The 6,020-nt window shown below is 36.3% G+C and overlaps 1 pseudogene; it reads right to left on the minus strand.

Annotated features, from left to right (window-relative positions):
• Nucleotides 1-4,917: 4,917 nt before the first annotated feature.
• LOC111725419 lies at nucleotides 4,918-5,036 on the minus strand (annotated as a pseudogene).
• Nucleotides 5,037-6,020: the final 984 nt, after the last annotated feature.

A 6,020-nucleotide genomic window follows, 5' to 3' on the forward strand; every position in this document is an offset into this window, starting at 1 on the left:
CCATTGATTAATACCTGAAAATCTCATTTTACTTTGTTAAAGTCAGAGTAATCAGTTTTTAAGCTATTATCTGCTGGAAGGTCTGAATATGAGAATGAATGAATTTACTTAGGCTTTTCTAAGAGCCTTAAATTTTAAAAGCCTTACAGTTTATATAGAGTAAGGATCACCCTCTACTCTCTCCATTTGTAGATAGAATGTACATTTTGAGGTAATGCCATAACTGGCTATTTGCTTGACATTTTGAAAAGAGCTTAAGCGCAAGAAGAAATGAGGAGCGGTTGGTAATGGAGGGAAGTGCTGAACAGTGTTATTATTTAGCGTGGTTCCCACCTTCTACCTCTTGCATCCTGTTTTTAAGCAGCAGGGGCTGTCCTTAGCGTTTCTTTGCATTTTCATATAGGGAGGAGGAAAATATCTCTGCTTATAAGACAAAAAGGTTGATGTGTAAGGGAGAGACAGGGCTCATTTTTGCACTATTTCAGGAATACTCTATAGTTCCTTCCCAACCCCAAGGACTTTGGACTGCTCCACACAGACACTCCCCCTTCATTTATCCTGTATGCAGGACTATGGCTTCAGAAAGTTGGCAGCTCAATATTATTACTGACCAGAGCCATAAATAAGGTTACCTTATATCCAGTCAATTATCAATACCAATTCTTCCTCAGAATGAGTCTGACACTGAAAAACGCAAAATGTTTCAAGCTCCTGGCCCTGTAGCAAGAGCCCAGTGAGATTCCATGCTAAATTCACTTGGCCTTCTTTGATTGTGGCCTTTGCTGTATGATTATGTATCATGAGGGCCTGTGGATACATATTTTAGAACATTAACTTTCACATTATTTAGTATATGGCTAAGCATAAGGCCAGTGCTTTTTGTAAGAAAACACAATAGAAAACTATTCCGCCATGATAGGTATTTCTTTACTGTTGATCATCATCTCTAAAGATATTTAATCATTGATATATTTTGAATCTTTTATATACAATAAAATTATGTTTTGGGTTTTTTTTTGCGGTTTTTGGCTGGGGCTGGGTTTGAACCTGCCACCTCTGGCATATGGGGCAGTACCCTACTCTTTTGAGCCACAGGAGCGGCCCTAAAATTGTGTTTTTATAATCATAATTATGTATTCTTGTTCATATTTATTTTAACATATTAAATTAAATACATTAAATTAATTTAAATACATTTCCATATAAATAGAGAACAATTGTGGGGGAATGAATTTGGTGTAATTGGTAACTATGATGATGAAGATGATGATTTTGTGGCTCTGAGAATATCCTGGAATAGATGAAGTTATTGACTCAAACAACATAGGGATTCTTTTTATTGCTTTCCACGATGCCCTGGAGATTCACTGGATAACAGTTATAAGTACATGATAGGATGAATGCTATCTCTACATTAATTTCAGTCTGATTTCACCGAGAGAAAACATTGCAAGTTAGATAACACACCTTTATTACATTCACTAATCAATATTCATTGAGTATTTTCTATGTAATGGGCACTGTATGTGTATTTTATCTCATTTAGTCCTCAAAGCAATCATACCCATGAGAACATGAGAAGACAGTGGGGTGAGAAGTTTAGAGAAGCTAAGTAGCTCTTCCAGCATCATATTGCCAATAATAGGTGTCACCAGGATTCAAGTCTGGGTGTCTAACTTCCATGTTCTGTGACTGTGCAGGGTAGGAAAAGGATGAAATAATGATCCCCGACTTTAAGCATCTCACACCTCAGCACTGAATGCATAAATACATAAGTGATATCAACGTAGTACAGTAAAAACTGTAGAAAATGGATATACAAGATGGCATGTGAGCATAGAGGGGAGAGGCAGCAGTTATGTCTGGGTAAATCGGGCAAGGATTCACAAAAGTAATATCTGAGGCATTCAAGGCTAAGGGCATAATAAGTAAAAAGCCACCAAAGAGGAAAAGACATTAGTAGCACATTATGGAAATCATACAAATTTTGGTATTGGGGTAGAGGAGCTTGTGGCAGAAGTTGGAATTAAATACAGTAATTTACTCTAGTGAATAACTGAATACTAAAATAGTCTGTAAGGATCAGAGAGCATGAGTTAGAGGTTAAGTGACTAAGACAGGACTTGCGACTTGCTAAGTTTTCAGCTAGGTCTATTTCCCTAGTTATTTTAATTACTTTGTCAGCATCCTTCAGAACACATCCTTTCTGTGAGTTTTTTGTTTCAGGTCAACAACTCCATGTGCATTTCAGCTAATGCCTCATTATTATGCTAACTGTATTTTCTTTGTTGAAACTCTATATTACAGTGTGTTACTATATATGGCAGGGTATGATTTGGCCTTGCCGAACTTTGGGCCATTACCAGTGGCTTCAGATTGAATGGGTTATTTTGAGGTCATACACTGACGCTACAAAGGATTGAATTATTTATGACTTTAATATTCACCAGTGTTTCTAGCTCAAGATCCAATATACCACTGAACATTATCTGTCAACAAAATACTGCATCTGTTCCATTTGTTGATGACCGATAAAACAAAGCAGTTGAGTTTCTGCTTTGAACTCAATATGAGTTGAATTTCCACCCACAGTATTTCAATAATACTGATAATATTTGTAATATCTATTTATATAGTAATAAATTTATAATGAATAGTAATATTTATGTCTGATTCCAATTAACACAAATCATAATCAGTGCATACAGTTAAACATTACTATCTGTGTATATATATGTCACTCTATTTACTATTTTTATTTTTGCATAATATTCAAAGAAATAGGTATCTTACACAAATACTAGCCATAAGACCAGCTGCATTCCTGTAACAAATCAAAGCCTGGCAGAAAATATATTTGTTAAAAATTAAGAGAGTAAACACCTCTATCTCATTTGATCACCTTTTCCTTACACTTGTTACTTCAAGCCAAGTAAGAAAAATGGACATTAGTTATAAGTCAAGAGGAAGAAGATATATTTTATTATAGTGGCTGAAAATCCTCTTTTTGAAAGGGATCTTAAAAATAAACATATTGACAATTTCATAGAATTAAATGGAAGATGGAGGCAGTTTAGAATTCCATTTTAATCATTTCAAAAACAGGTTTTTCCAAATTGTCATCATCAAAATATTTCTCTCTAAGCATCCACCCTGAAATGGGTCTTTATTACCTCATTCTTGTTTTTCCTCTGTACTAATCAGGTGGTAGAGGGCATTTCTGGGAACAGTATGAGGAAATCTTAAAGTAATAATTACTTTTCTTAAGGGAAAACCACGTGTCTGGGAGTTGTATTACTGAAAAAACTTGGCATATAATCAAGATATATCCAGTAATACAAGTATTAAAGCAATTATTGAGGCAGAGAGCATACTAAGAAGAATGATATAAATAACAGTCCTGGCATACAGTAGGCATTCCATGCATGTTAGTTTCTCACATTCCATTTCGGTGATTTTAGTGGCCTAACAAACTGCTCCCAAACTTAATGACTTAAAACAATAACAGTTATTTTTTTCTCTCATGGTTCCTATAAGTCTGGAAATCAGGGCACATGGATTTACCTTTTATCTGCTCCACCGTATCTGAAATCTCAGCTGGAAACTCAAAGCCTGAAGACCAAATCATCTGCAGTCTCATTCACTCAAGTATCTGGCAATTGGTGGTGATTTTCATTTGGAGGCCTAAGGAGGGCTGTTGACTGGAACACCTACACGTGTCCCCTCTCTGTCACCTGAGCTTCCTCACAACATGGTGGTTGAGGCCTAAGGACAAGCATCTGCATAGCTAGACAGATGAGAGAGGGAAGGCTTGGGAGGAGATTATACAGAAACTGTTTTGCCTTTTATAATCTAGCCTTAGAAAGTAAGCAGCCACCCTTCTGCCACATTCTGATGGTCAGAATACCCTGAAGGAGGAAATACAAACTCCACTTCTCATCAGAGGCATGTGGAGAGGTGCAGGCATGTGGAAGCTTGTCGCACTGTGAAAAGAGCATGGAATGATATACATACATATTGTATCGGTATAGCCATCTTCGGAAAATACAATTCACTAACCTAGCGATCATTTGAAATAATAAAATTTCACTTTTATTGTTTAAAATCATAGAAAGCAGAAGAGGCTAGAGGATTTTATAATCGAAATATTTGAGAAATTTAATCATTTGATTAAAAGGCAGACTTCTAAGGAAGTAAATTACTGGAGTAAGGCCTCTCAACTGGTTATTCCCATGTCAAGAGTTGAACCTACTTGGCTGAATCTCAATTCTATAGTAATTTACTTTATAAGTATCCTATGAAATATATCTAAGTTTGTTCATTGATGGGAAAAGGGGCTTTATGTATTTGAACAAATCTACTGCATAAAAATACAATTCTTGTACTGTCTATCAGAAATCTGAATTATTATAAGTAATATTGGAGAAGGATGTTTCCCAAACTGAGGTTAAAAAAAACATAGATGTGTCCGATAAACAGGTTGGCTTGTGATCTCCCTGACATCTATTTGTATTACCTGGATGTATGGGGCAGTTTTCAGCAAAATAGAAGAGCAGAGAGGACAGTGTAATGTCTGTTCCTTAACTCAGTTGCATGCAATTTCTTTTTGATCTATAGGGAACCAGAGGGCTTGAAGCAAAAGCTTTTCCAAGAGAAACTTATGAGAACGCTCATAAGTAAGCAGATGCTATAGGTCCTAGGTACCTCAAGTGCAACCATAATTTGGATAGGAGCAGTCCCCATTTTAGGTACATTATATAGGGGAAGGAACACATTACTTCCATTGACTTATTGAGGTTGTGCAGGTCTGGGCATAGTAATAGACAGTATTCTAGGCAGAGAAATTGCATCTCCAAAGAATTCATTGCAGCAATCATAATACCTACTTACTTTTCTCTTTCTTTCTTTCTTTTTTTTTTTTTAAAGCCACCGGTATTCCCAGGTGGTCTCCCATTCAAGTACTAACCAGGCGCGACCCTGCTTAGCTTCCAAGATCAGATGAGATTCGGCAGGTTCAGGGTGGTACGGCCATAGACCCTATTTACTTTTCTCTAGTGTAGTGATTTTTCAACCAGTGTGCTGTGAAAATTTTTAAAGATCATTGAATTATTTTCCAAAGAATTTCAAGGTACCGTAAGTATCTTCTTTTCCATACTCTTTTTTGATCAACATAATGTAAGGGTGCTGAGGAATTTCAGCTATAGGTTCAAGGGTGCTGTGAGATTAAAAAAAAAAAAAGGTTAAAAAACTCTGCTGTAGAGGGTTGTAACAATGGACAGAGCAAGAGTAGAGGACAGTTGCTATGCATGTGTTACCAGTTCTTGAGGAATCCTTGCAAAACCATAAATTACTACCCAAGGGAGGTAGAGGCCCGGGAGGGGGGTGTTAAGTACATAAATTCCATACTTAGCTTAGCTTTCAGTCTTCACTGAAACTAAAATTTGAGTGTAAATTCTAATGTAGCCTCATTTGAACCTACAGACTGATAAGGCCTGTGAAATTTTGGGTAATCTAATAAGCTATTTACAATTAGCATTTAATTATCAATGACTTTATTTGCCTTCTTAGAATTCTGAAAGATGTTTGAAGGAATGGTTTGGATAACTTTTGTCTAAATAAAGCAAAGACCTGTTAGTGTCTAAAAAAAAAAAAAAAGAAAAGAAAATGTTACCTTTTCTTCATTCTGAGTCAAGCAGAAACACTAGAAAATTACTCCATCATCACCTTTTCCCAAAACATCCCTGGAGCAACTATTTGAAATCATTCTTGTAGGATTTTTGTTGTTGAAATTTAGAGATCCTTGACTTCTTCAATCTGGATGTCCTGTTTACTGTCTAATCCTTTGCTGTGGCTTGAATCTTAACTTCCTCTAACTTCCAAGTCTCCTTATGCCACCTGACATCCAGGGTGACTTTGGAAGTTTACAAAAATCATTAGCATGCAGTTGGGATAGTATGTGCATGTGGAGAGGGGTTTGAGTAGGTGGTGAAGGGTGGATAATGTGTTATCACAAGGTCAGG

The sequence above is a fragment of the Otolemur garnettii genome, unplaced genomic scaffold (assembly GCF_000181295.1).
Source record: "Otolemur garnettii isolate 467f Iridium unplaced genomic scaffold, OtoGar3 scaffold00040, whole genome shotgun sequence".
Classification (NCBI taxonomy): domain Eukaryota; kingdom Metazoa; phylum Chordata; class Mammalia; order Primates; family Galagidae; genus Otolemur; species Otolemur garnettii.